Here is a 13,958-nt window from a genome sequence, read left to right on the forward strand (position 1 = left end):
CATATTTTCCTTTTAATGCTGAACAAACTCTGCCCATCCTTCTGCGTTCTTTGCCAACTTTGTATGGGCTCTTGCCAGTCTACCTTCGAACTTTTCCAAATCAGCCCCATACTCACATACTTTCCGCCTAAGACCGTTTATAAGTTTTTCATCTGTTTGGCTCCTTCCCGGTTTTTAGCAGCTATCTTCATTTTCTGAATTTGGGCTCGGAGGGCTTTATTTTCTTGTGCCAATCTTTTCTTTTCACCCTCATACGCAGCGGCTTGCAAACCACTATCAAATTTAAGATCTCTAACTTGCTTTTCCAACTTGCTTATGGTGGCCCTGTATTCATTTTCCTTGGTCAACCAAGCCCATTGTTCCTACGACGCTTAAACAAATTCTTAGATGTGAGGTCAGGTTCATCCCTTGCAGTGACTTTCTTTCTATACAAAGCAAGATAACCAAGAAAGACCTTGCCCCTGGACAAGTCACGTACTCGGGTGTTCGCCATCAAATATTGGGACTCGTTCCAAATGTGGTGAACCACTTCTTCATGAAATTGGCCATCCGCGCGGATTTCAACTGCATGAACACTAAGATCTTCATCCTGGGGAACTACCTGGAATCTTCCCAACTGTCTCAACACTCGGTATGGGGCATAAGGCTAGATGCCCTGAACACCCATTAGGAGGAAGTAAGGATCGGTGGCAGGCATGTACACAATTTCTTCAACAGGAAGCTAACCTAGTGTCCACTCTATCTGCCCCGCAGATATGGAACGAAGGCGGGATATCCAATCTCCGACCCCTTCTAGCATTTTTAACACCAAGACCCTTGTGTCGAACTCCTCAATGCAGTTTTTTTCTGTAGATCCGTAATTCATATATTGAGGCCGATGACACGGGTGCTCAATTATCCACATTTATAGCAACAAATTGCACCCTTCGAAAAAATCTACTCCGGCTTTGCAAACCGTGAGAGCTCGGAATATCTCAGTTACTATCATAGAGGTGAGGGTGCTCTTGGCATTGGTAATCAAAACTTTGACGATTCCAGCTACCCGTAGATCAATATTCCCGTCCTTCCTAGGAAATACTAGAAGACCTAAGAATGCCACCATGAAGGCGAAACATCTATGCTCTTTCTACTTTGACCGGTTTCCTTTGCTACAGATTTCACTTTCCGGGTTATCAAATCCTCTTACATGCCCATACCGATGGTATATGAAGTATAGAGTGGAAAACCCACTTGCTAAATCTGCATACTGGACCTACCTGCTTATTTTTAACAAATTCAGAAACTTGTGAGGGGTGACGGCCCTTGGAGCGACTAGGTATTTATATCTTAGACCCTCGGTACTCCCAGCATAACCCGCTATGTCCTCCAAAGTAGGTGTGAGTTCGAAGTTCGAGAAATGTAAAACATTGTGAGCTGGGTCCCAAAATGTCACTAGTGCTTTTATTATGTCTCCCCTAGGCCTGCTTTAGTAATCCAGTCAGCGCCCCCAAGTAATGGTTGATCCGGTCTCGTCCTTGCTTACCCAGATCTTCCCACCATATGTGTTGTTCCAACGAAATCTTGGTCATAACCTTCATTGGTAAATTTTGACTCGTGGTCATTCTGCACATTTAGATTAAGGTGATTGGTTTAAAACAAAGTGAATTTTATTAAGGCTGATAAAAAGGGATCATTTTGCAAAATTCAAATAAACACGACTACTTTTGCAAATACGCCCTTCAACACTTCAAAAGGGAAGATTTTAGGGTTGTGTTTGCTAGGTGGCCAAAAATTGGTAAAGATGCCGTCGGTGGCTATTCTTGCAAAAAGGCCTTCCAGCGCCCCGACATGATGTTCGACTATTTAGACAAAAACGGCATCACCCACTTTATTTATGACAACAATGAGGACATTTTCAAATTTTTTGTTATTTTTGCAAAAAACAAGGTTGGACCCGATGAGGGTTGCCTACCACTACAACAATGTGGTATTTAGCTACAAAATTATTAGCTACGACAAAATTCGTCACCAATTGCTCACTTTTCGTGACAAAATTATATTTCGTCTTTAAATACATGAGCCACTAACTTCTAGTGACGAAACATAAGATTTCGTGGTGAAAATTGCGTCCTCAAAAGTTTTCCACCAAAAAATAAGTTGGCGCCATTATTGTGTAGTATTAGCCACAAAAGTAAAATTATTCGTGACAAATTGGCTTCGTCACCAATGTATCACACAATTTGTGACGAAAATTTATTTGTCTTATAATTAGCTGAACTTTGGATACGAAAAAGTTTTGTCACTAAACATGTGTTGTCAAATAGACGGTTCAATATTTGTAACCAAATGGTGTAAGCTTTAGCCATAAAATTGTATACCTTTTTGTGACCTTACTTTTTGTCACTAAAAGTATAAATAATTAGTGACAATCATTTTATAGTCTCTAATCAAATCACAACTTAGTGACAACAAAGTTTTGTCACAAAATATACAACATTTTTATAGCGATGACTTAAAAGTTGTAGCTGAATAATACGACTACTACGAAGCAGATTTATAGCCAAATAATAAACAAAAACCTAATTTACAGCTGAATAATACTAATTTAATTGTGATTAATTTCCATGAATTAAGACATAAATTTGTATGCAGTTAAATTAAATATAGAATATTATATTGAATTTTCAGAGGTAAAAAAAGTAAATCAACAGTAAAATAAAAGGGTTGTACTAAATTAAACCATAATTTGAACTCTTGAATTAAATGTTTTAATTAATACTATTCAGGTTATCTATAAAGTGCCCTTGAGTTATATTATTAAATTATATTATTGGCAACAATATTATTTTTGTTTCAACCATAAGTGCCTTTATGGCTTAAAAATGATTTGCCGATTAAAATTCCTCAATTTGTTGAAAAGTGAGGCGGGAGGACTTCCCTCTCTTTCTTTCATTTTTGGTCGAACCCTTCCCCCTCTTTTGTCCAAACCCTTCCCAAATTCCACCAGATGCTTGAGCCAGAGCTCTAAAGTATGAGGTTTGAATGATCCTCCAGCCTTCCCTCAACCCAAAACTAGGGCTTGAAATGATAAGCTTATCCCCCTCTTGTTTCAAGGTTAGGGTTTAATTTCATTTTCTTGTAAATTTATAGAAAATTTGTTAGATTTACTAAATTTTGGGTACAAATAGATCCTTATACTTTCGAAACTCGAATGCTTTATCGTTGGCGGAATAACTTCACGACTTACTGTCAAATCCGAGAATTTTTCAGTTGAAATAGAAAATACAATTACCAGAATATATTATTTGCTATCTATGTATTAGCTTAAAAGGTACTGAAATAATTGTAGGTTGCGGCTCAATTGATGTGGAGGATTCCGAGGAAATTTATTTGCACTTCTCATATACATTGTCTCATTGTTTGGTTTTCTAACTTATTAGGTTTATCTTGGTTGAGCGTTCCTAATAATACTTCTTGACATGTTTCTTCATAAACCTTTTCAAGCACTTTGATGAATAAATTTCTGAAGTTGAAGTACTTTTTGATTTGGAATTTGTCTATTAGACTATATTATGTATGATCTTCATTGTAATTATTTATCTAGGGACAAGTATGCATCTAATTTATAGGTGTTGTATGGGTTATCAAATCTCAGCTTAATAGAACTTTGTTGTTATAGCACTATAATTAAAAGCCTTTCATTCCTTGTTTATGTGATTTACTTTGCATTGTTGAAGCCTTCTTTTTACTTATTCGTTAAACTTTTTCATTTTCATTGAGCAGATTAGCAATTTGTTAAGTCTTATATGCAGGGTGAGGGCCTAATATTGAGGTTAGACTTTTAATGTCACTTCAATTGAATGACCTTATATCTTCAAAGTTCTTGTGCATTTTTCCTATAAGATCGTTGCGGATAAATATCCTTTTCAGTAATCATGTATGACTTGGGATATGGCTGAGACAATAATAATTTTATATAACACGAAAACTCTGGCCTAAGCATCTTTTACTTCTCTTTTGGATTGACAACTTAATATCAGCTATGTCATATACAATTTGGTTCTTTTTTAGAGGGGTGGGGTGGACAGAGTGGGGCGGAGTAGGGTGAAGAATAGTTAAGCTGAACTATCATGTTGTGGTAGAAGGGCTAAAGTTGAATTTTTTTCAACAAACGTGTCAAAGAAGTACCATGGAATTTTATATGCACCCATTTGGGATCCTGGACTTCACTGTATTAGTTTTAGAGGCTATTTCTTTTTAATCACTGGGTAGAAAGACATGGTTGGGGAACACGTGTGGACTGTGCACCTATCTCCGTTTTCCCCTATATAATTGAATATGGATGCATATTAAAATGATGGGACATGCTGAGGGTTTAGAATAAGTTCTGGTCTATTTTTAACGAGGAGTTAAACTGGTAGAATTAACTATCAGACATATATGCTAATGCTGTGGATACATTCTTTGATCAGTGAACAAGAAGGATGTGCACGGGTCCCAGATGACTACATAACATTTGTTGGTCTACTTGTTGACCTGTTATTGTGGTATTGACCTATCTTTTGTATTCCACATCCGGTGAGAATCAAACCCGCGTAGTTTGGTTAATTTTGACGCAACTAAAAATATGAAATATTTTGAAACAATTTTCCCTTTTTTTCAAAATTTCGGCAGAGTTTCGATATATTTTGGGCATCGGAATTTTCAAGGGCGGGTAATTATCTCTCATACCTCAATTTGATTTTTTCAATTTTTCCCTATTCTAGAAATCGGTCAATATGCAAACTGAAGCAAATAATTGTAGAAGTAGCACGTAAAAATGCATCACAATGGTCTTTTGATTTTTGGGTACACCTCTACTAGATGGACCCAACTCTTGTGTTGAGTCCCCAAAGTCAAATGCACATGATGCAAACAAGCGTTCCTACTAGGGATCCGGCATGAGATTGTATTATTTTAGGTTTAAAACCTGAGTGCATTGTTCTAGACCTGGCTTACCCGAGCGGACAACTCGAGCCAGGGGGCAGCGTATTGGTAACCAAAAGATCATCTGGCTTTGCAACTTTTCCGAACCTCATTCTAAATTAGGGTATGACACTAATAAAAGAAGTCACGCCAGCGTACACTTCACAGAAGATTAGAAGAGAGTGGTTTCGCAACAGTTTATATATAGTTCAAATAATTTCAAAGCGGTAAAAAGCGGCATTTAGCACATTAGGCCCAAACATGTAATAACAATCAGATAAAAATCAAATTATAAAAGTTATTCTAAGCTCGAATTCTTGAACCTCGAACCGAAAGTTCTGGGTTTTGATCCCTAGCAGATTCGCTAGAGCTGTCACACCTCCTTTTTCCCACCCGAGAGGGCGATAAGGGAGTTTTTTCAATTAAAGTGACATAAATCGAAATGGAATTATTTTTTAATTTAATTAGAGTCGTCACTTGGGATATTTATTGTGGTATCCCAAGTCACTGGTTTATTTTAAATCTCAAATCGAGGAAAATCGACTTTATTTAAAAGTCTGCGAAATCAGAAATTCTAGATAAGGAATTCTGTTAACCCGGGAGAAGGTGTTAGGCATTTTCGAATTTTGTGGTTCGAGCACGGTCGCTTAACTATTAATAATTAGCCTAATTACCTGATTTACTATATGTTTTAAACCTATTGTGCATTTTTAACTTTATAACTGCTTTTAATTATGTTTAACCGCTTTTTTTAGGATTTATGGAATTATTTCTTGAACAAGTTACGATTGTCGTACACTTGTTTGTTTGAGAACACACCACAAATCGGGCTACATGAAATGCACGCGCGATTCACGACATGTTTATTTTATTATTGTTAGAAGTTGTTAGGATCGGGTCACATGAAATGCACACCCGAATTTGGAAATTATGTATCACGACTACGCCACGGGAACCGTACCCGTAGTTGTGATGATTTATTATAAAATGCGCCTAAAGCAAGCTACGAATGTTCAAAGCATTTTCTACACTAGTTATGAATGTTCCAAGTATTTTTCACACTAGTTTTGGTATTAATGTGAGGGCCATAGATTATGGAATTTATTTGTGAATGGCGCGCCTCAATTTATTTCAAAAGATTGTACCCAATTAATGCAAACTACAGTATTCGAAGGTTTGTTTATTCTAAATCTGATATTTCATTGGGTGGCACGTTGTGGGTTCGAGGAAACAATTCTAATCTTAAAAATACTAAAATTTGAATCTATATTTTGTTTTCATGTGATAAAGAAGGAGGTGAGGGAAGATTTGTAACTAAATTAACGCAAGTCAATTTCAGAATTTGGGCTCAAATTGAGCCGCTATCACAATAGCTTAAGCTGGCCCATGGCCCAACCAAATCTCATACACATTTTAGTGGGTACAAACCAAAGGTCCATCAGGAAATCAAGCACTCAGGTGAACTCTCAATAGGCCTTAACCAAAGTCATTTTCGGCATTGGGCTCCCTAAAGGAAGCCCGAATGACAAAGGTATGAGCTAATTCATCCATTGGCATTTATACGATTGCTGGCAAAATATGAATCAACTATACAACATTTTAAACACTTGAAGGAGATAATTCAAAATAACAATTGTAGATCTACTGATGATTACAATGATTTAATTAACAACAAAATTATTATTTTTCTTTCTCACACTATGGCACTCTTTCAAGTAGTAGAAGACAAGGTTAAATGATACAATAAATTTGATACAATGAGTGAATCATAAACTTTCTGAATAAGACCTTAAACACATATACTGTTGTTTACCATATACACAATCATGGCTCAAAGTCACTAAATTCACCCTTTATTACAGAGTACTCGAGCTTTCGACAATCAGAATCTAACTAGAATATAACAAACCCAAAATCAAAGAAATGCCAAAGAGATGTAACTTGCTCAATGCCTTGAATTGCATATTAAACCAACAGGTGGCAGGATCCACAAGTACCGACCTTCAAAAAACATCTACTGAACCTCAACTTATCAAGAAAACATGAAACAAATTAAAATTTTATATAATGCTCAAATGCAAACAACTAATGTTTATTAGAAAAATACACATACTGAGGTCCAAATTCACATGGGAAATCAGTTTCAGTAGAAAAACGAAACAGAAGAAGAGAAACAAGATAAGTTATATGTTAAATAAAACAAGATGAAAGCAGATAGAGTCAGCATGGTTTGCTTAGGATGAACAATCACACTTAACAGAAGGTAGACAACAAGGTAGTTCACATAAATGCCATTCTAGAACATCAGATAGAATTTTCAAAGAAAAAGAAGTGATTTCAGTTTAGCTTTTAGCTTAAGCATACAGTTTTAACAACAAATGTAGACAGATCTGATAATTAAATGTAATAAACATACATATTTAGACATGATCATGAAATCAACAATCTATCTTGTCATTTGTTCATTCAAAAGATAATAAGAAGGAGTTTCTGCATACCTAGCAGCAGAAATCAACAGAACTTAAGGAGTAGAAAATGGATTCTTTAATCTTGATGATAGCTAACCCAGAGTTCACAACAACTAATAGAAGGTGAGCAAACACAACAACTACAACAGTAAATCCCAGAGAAAGAAAGCCTCACATTCAATCAATTTTTTGACTTATGAAAACCAGAAAATCCCAAAGAAGTTCTTTAAGTTATTTGCTAAAATCAAAGGGAAAAAAATCAATTCCTAAGGAAATAGTAGCTAAACATTTTGAATGTATTTTAGAGTTCTGAAAATCTGATGAGTGTGTGTATGAGAATGAGTGAATGGCTTTCCTTTTGTAGTGTATATCCAAAAATAGTATCAAAAGAATATTCTACCCTAAATTCCTTAGATAGTACATCATATTTGACAGAGAATAATGGACAACTGTCCATTTTTCAGCATCTTTTAAACAATTCTGGACAGCTGTATACTTCTAGAACCTTCCTTTTCCTAGATATTTTTTTTGAAAATCATCCTAAGATTCTTTTAGTTCAAATAGACCCTTACAAGTTTCTAATGATGTACAAATCAAACAAACAGGGACTAAGCCAACAATTAACCGAAATAATAATCAAGCAATAAAAAAAATGCAAATGAATCCTACAATATTCAACATTAGAAAGCCTAAATTGAACTAACCCTAAACATGAATCACATTGTGATGGAATCAGCAGGAATTTCATGCAATGAAACTGCTAAGACATGCTAATTTATACTAACATAAGCAAGATGAACAAACGCATAAAACTGGAGCACTAAAAAACCCTAAGTCATGCAAACTGATCAAAGAAGAAAGGAAGAATAGCCAAAGAAAGAATAGGAAATACCACCAAGACTCGTCTGAGACAACCTCGAACTCGGAACAAGTTTGATGGGGGTAAAAATGAACCTAAACTAACATCAATTGATTGCTCTTATCAAGAGCAATCGACTGATGTAAGTCATGGGTCCTAAGAACCAACCTCGCATGCCCAAATCAGAAGCCAAAATGAAGCTAGGGTTCCAGAATTCGGATCCAAAATTAATGAAGCAAGGGTAGGGTTTTGGGAAATCGACTGTGGTTTAAAGTTTGGAGAGGTGTGAGGAGCATGGGATGTGGTTTTGGGGTGGGTATGATTTTTAGATCTGAAATTAATGGATTTGGGTGGTGATTTTGGGGAAATTGATAGTGGGATAGTTTGGGAAGAGCTCAAGATTACTGGGTGTAAATTTGGAGCGATTTGGTGATACTCCGCCACCGGAAGGCGATTTTCGGGTGGCGGAGCGAGGCGGAGCTGGCAGGGGAGTGAGAGGGCGGCTAGTTTTTAGTCTCTTGAGAGAGATGGGGGACTGAGGTAGGTTTTGGGGTTAGGAGGGAGGTCTGTTCGGACAGTATTATACAAAAAGGACGATCAGTTCCCAGCCGTTAGATTCATGGTGATCAACGGCTGGGATTAAGGAGGGGCAATACAGGGTCGTTTTGGGGCTAAAGGGATTGGACCGGGTTTTATGGGATTGGGTTGGGTTTGAATGGGATTTTAACAATTAAACCGGGCTAATTTTAAAGATTGGCCTAATTTCAAAGAAACAAGACCAAATACATTTTCCTATTTTTTTCTTTGTTTTTCCCTTTTCTTTTCTCTAATTAATTAAAATCCTAAATTAAATCCTAAATTAATCTAATTTGCAAAATTAAGCTAATTATATAATTATAATATTTACAAAAGTTAGTTGAACCAAAAATTAAAAAGAGAAGATTACTAATCTAAAATTGAAAGCTAAAATGTAAAAATGAGCAATATTTTATGATTTTTTCATTTTAATAAAGTAATTTATTAACTAATTAATCCTAAAATATGAATACATAGTCTAATATGCAGTGCATGATGTTTTTGACATTTTTAGGGCTTTTTCATGATTTTAATAAAAATTAAATGTACAAAAATGCAAATAATTAATAAAAATCCTACAAAATTGCAAACAATTGAAAAAAAATCTATTTCTTTAATTTTATAAGAATATTTTGAATAGGGCAAAAATCACATATTCACGCTAATTTTGATATTCCCGCATATATTTGTGAAGATTGTGTCGTTGGAAAGCAATCTCGCGATAGCTTTCCAAAAGGAAAAGCGTGGAGAGCTAAATGGCAGTTGGAACTAGTTCACTCAGACATTTGTGGACCAATAAATCCAATTTCCAATGGAGGAAAACATTATTTTATAACGTTTATTGATGATTTTAGCAGGAAGACATGGGTTCATTTTTTGCGAGAAAAATCTGAATCTTTTATAGCTTTTAAAAGCTTCAGAGCTCTTGTTGAAAAGGAGACAGAATGTTCCATAAAGATCTTTCGCACGGATCATGGAGGGGAGTATCTTTCACAAGAATTTATAAGTTTTTGTGAATCTCATGGGCTACGTCGGCAACTTACAGCTGCTTATACTCCTCACCAAAATGGAGTATGTGAGGGGAAGAATCGGACAATCATGAATGTTGTGCGGAGCCTGTTGCGAAAGAGTCATATTCCTAGAGTTTTTTGGCGTTAAGCTGTTTGCTGGAGTGTCTATGTTTTGAATAGAAGTCCTTCTCATGCTATTTAAAACATGACCCCAGAAGAAGCTTGGAGTGGATAGCAACCAAATATTGAATACTTTAAAGTGTTTGGTTGTGTTACATTTGCTCATGTTTTAGATCAGAAAAGAACAAAGCTAGATGACAAAGCCATCAAGTGTGTTTTCCTTGGTGTTAGCAAGGAGTCAAAAGCCTACAAATTGTACAATCCAGTTAGCAAGAAGATAATTATCAGTCGTGATGTGGTGTTTGACGAAGATAATTTCTGGCCATGGGAAGAAAATCCAAGAAACCAACAACTTTCTTTAGATCTTGATGACAGAGTCAGGGAGCAAGAGCAACCAATGACTGAAAGTGAAGGTTCTTCTACCTTGGTAAATCAAGAAGGTATCAATTCCCGACCTCAACGAGATCGCAGGACACCAGCATGGATGGCAGATTATGAGGTTAGTGGAACTCATCAATCTGGAAAAAAAAATTCTCTTACCTATGTAGCTTTAATTTCTTATTGTGATCCATTAAGATTTGAGGATGCTTATAAAGATTTGAAGTGGCAGAAAGCAATGGATGTTGAAATTGCATCAATAGAAAAGAATAATACTTGGGAGCTTATTGATCTTCCAAAAGGGCAAAAGTCGATTGGAGTCAAATGGGTTAATAAAACCAAACTCATGAGAATGGTGAAGTTTGACAAATATAAGGCTCGCTTGGTGGCCAAAGGATACAGGCAAGAGTATGGTGTGGATTTGTCATGACCCAATCCCTGATCCGGTCATGATGGCGTCTCTCGTGAAGACAAGGCCAACCAACTAAACCCAATACATCCTATTTAAAGCAGTTAAACAGTTCATAAGAAGTTTAAATATGATTAAATGATAATAATTAGCGGAAGTACAACCCGACATAGCTCAAACCGGGGTGTCACAAGTCACGAGCATCTATTAGAGTATAAATACAACTACAAGGCCTGAAATATACAAAATAGGACTGATAAACAAAAGGAAGAAATGCGGTGCTACGAACGCCGGCAGTCATCTCACTAAACTCCGATAACTTAGCCTCCGTCCAGCTCAAAACCCGCTACCGGGTGAACAAATACCTGTATTTGCACACGAGGTGCAGAGAGTAAAGTGAGTACTCCAACTCAGTGAGTAATAAAGGTAAATAATAACTGAGCAATAAGAAATCACGAAAAATGCATCAACATGTTGTATAGAGCAGTCTAAATCCCTTTGAATAAAAGCAGTGAAACTGTGAAATCCTTGGAAAAACATCTTAGCTCATTTTAAACCTCTTTTAAAAATGACTTTTTCAACTGTTACGCAAATGAATACAAACAAATAGTGCAGATAAGCACGAAAATTTGCCCCTCGGGCACGACACTCAATTAACAGATAAATGCTAGGCGATCAGATAGATATCACATGAAGTAGCACAAACAACAGATAATGACAGATATATGAAGTAAAGTAAACACGTAGAACAGTACCAACACCGCTGCGACGTGCAGCCCGATCCATATATCTCATCGACGGCGCTCACTGGGGGGTGTGCAGACTCCGAGAGGGGCCCCTTACGGTCCAAGCGCAATATCAAGCCATCTCGTGGCATCAAATCTAGGCCCTCGGCCTCATATCAATATCAGTATAACACTGTTGCGGCGCGCAGCCCGATCCCATAATATCCTCACATCTGGCCCTCGGCCATACTCAGTCCAGAAATCACATAAGCCCATCAGGCGTTAGTAAAAACAGTAGTTCTTAGCCTCAAAACATCATTTAATATATCATTTTAGTTTTAAAACCGAGTAAAAGTGGTTGAGTTGTACAATAGTAAAAAACAATACGACTGAGTTCAAGTAGTAGGTCAAAACAATGAGGAAATAGTGATAAAAATCTCCGGAGGGTTCAAATAGTTGGCTCGAAGCCCAAATATGGCAATCAGTCCAAATAATGATGATAACAAATAAGTTTCAATCAAATACACGGTAAAAGTATCAATTAGGACGGACCAAGTCACAATCCCCTACAGTAAACTACCCCACGCTCATCATCAAGCGCGTGTCTCACCTCAATATAGCACTACGATGTGCGAATCCGGGGTTTCAAACCCTCAGGATATAATTTACAATCATTACTCACCTCGAACCGGTGAAATCTCTAGCTTGTGACGCCTTTGCCCCTCAAATCGGCCTCCACACGCATCGAATCTATCCAAAATCAGAACAAATGCATCACAATATACTAAGGGAACAAAGCCCAAGCGAAAACAATCAATAACAAGCACAAATCCCGAAATTACCAAAAACCCGAGCCCCGGGCCCACTTCTCGAAACTCAGAAATTTTTACATCAATAGGTTCCTTATCCTTTCACGAGTTTATACATATCAACAACATCAAAATTGGAGTTCAAATGACCCCTCAAATCCTCCATTAAAGGTCTCTTAAACTCAAGCCCTAATCCTCCATTTTTTGCTCTTTAAACCCATTAGTTACAACCCTAAATTCGTGAAATTCAACTATATAAATGTGTTTTAAGTCCAAAATCCTTACCTCAACGAAGTCTCTTTGATTCCTCTCTTCAAAATTGCCCAAAGCTCCCAATATCGATTGCAAAAATGGTTAAACCCTTCAAAAATCACGAAGGAAGACTATTATACATTCTGCCCAGACATGACCGCATCTGCGGTCCAAAATCCACTTTTACGGTACCGCATATGCAGTCAACACATCCACTTCTGCGGAGTTCATTAAACCGGCCTAAGCCGCATCTGCGAACCACTTCCGCATCTGCGCTTCCGCAGATGCGATCCTTTTAGCCGCTTCTGCGGTCCAGCTCGCCTGACCCATTTTCGCTTCTGCGATGATACACCCGCATCTGCGGTGCCGCATCTGCGGTCCACAAACCGCAGATGCGGAAATACCATAAGCAGCAAATCTAAAGCTGCAACACAAATTCCAATTTCCCCGCCAACCATCTGAAATCACCCCGAGGCCTCCGAGGCCTCAACCAAAAGCACGAACATGACCCAATACCTTATTCAAACTTGTTCCAATTATCAAAACACTTCAAACAACATCAAATCCATCAATTCACATCGTATTCAAGCCTAAGTTTTCTAAAAACGTTTGAAATATGCTTTCGATCAAAAACCCAACCAAACCACGTCCGAATGACCTGAAATTTTGCGCACACATCACAAATGACATAACGAAGCTACAACAACTCTCGGAATTCAATTCCGACCCTCGAATCAAAATCTCACCTATCAACCAGAAATCGCCAAAATACTAACTTCGCCAATTCAAGCCTATTTCTACTCCGGACCTCCAAAACCAATTTCGATCACACTCCTAAGTCATAAATCACCCAACAAAGCTAACCAAATCATAAAAATTCCGATCCGAGCTCATATACAAATAAATCAACTCTTGGTCAAACCTTTCAAATTCAAAGCTTTCAACTGAGACTGTTCTTTCGAATTCATACCGATTTCCGTGAAAACCAAAATCAATGATTTACATCAGTCATAATACATCATACGGGTCAAGTCATGCCCGAGAACTGGCGATCAAAGTGCAAAAGCTTGAAACAACCGGTCGGGTCGTTACATCTTCCCCCACTTAAACACACGTTCGTCCTCGAACGTACCGAGAGTTGTTATAAAAGCCAACCCATAGTTGAATAACTTTACCATGCATATATCCGGGGGTGATCCCACATCACCCTATCTCATATAGGTTCGATAACACATTGCAACTGAAATAGCACAATCTAATTTGGCCCATAAGCCATAGAACCACATTTCCACTTCCGAAACCATCAATACGATCAAAACCTCACACCTATATTCTGAATAGACCCGAACCAGCTATAATAACCCATGCCTGCAACCTCGGGAGCAATCCCATAATATACCACATAACT

The 13,958-nt window shown here is 37.3% G+C and overlaps 1 long non-coding RNA gene across 1 annotated transcript in view; it reads left to right on the forward strand.

Annotated features, from left to right (window-relative positions):
* The first annotated feature begins 2,869 nt into the window (after window positions 1–2,869).
* LOC138872069 (uncharacterized) overlaps window positions 2,870–13,958 on the forward strand; it is a 30,223-nt gene continuing 19,134 nt past the window's right edge. Inside the window, exons 1-2 of the long non-coding RNA XR_011400486.1 lie at window positions 2,870–3,093; window positions 3,763–3,811. This is a non-coding gene — a long non-coding RNA (uncharacterized lncRNA). The remainder of the gene's footprint in view (window positions 3,094–3,762; window positions 3,812–13,958) is intronic.

The sequence above is a fragment of the Nicotiana sylvestris genome, chromosome 6 (genome assembly GCF_000393655.2).
Source record: "Nicotiana sylvestris chromosome 6, ASM39365v2, whole genome shotgun sequence".
NCBI lineage: Eukaryota > Viridiplantae > Streptophyta > Magnoliopsida > Solanales > Solanaceae > Nicotiana > Nicotiana sylvestris.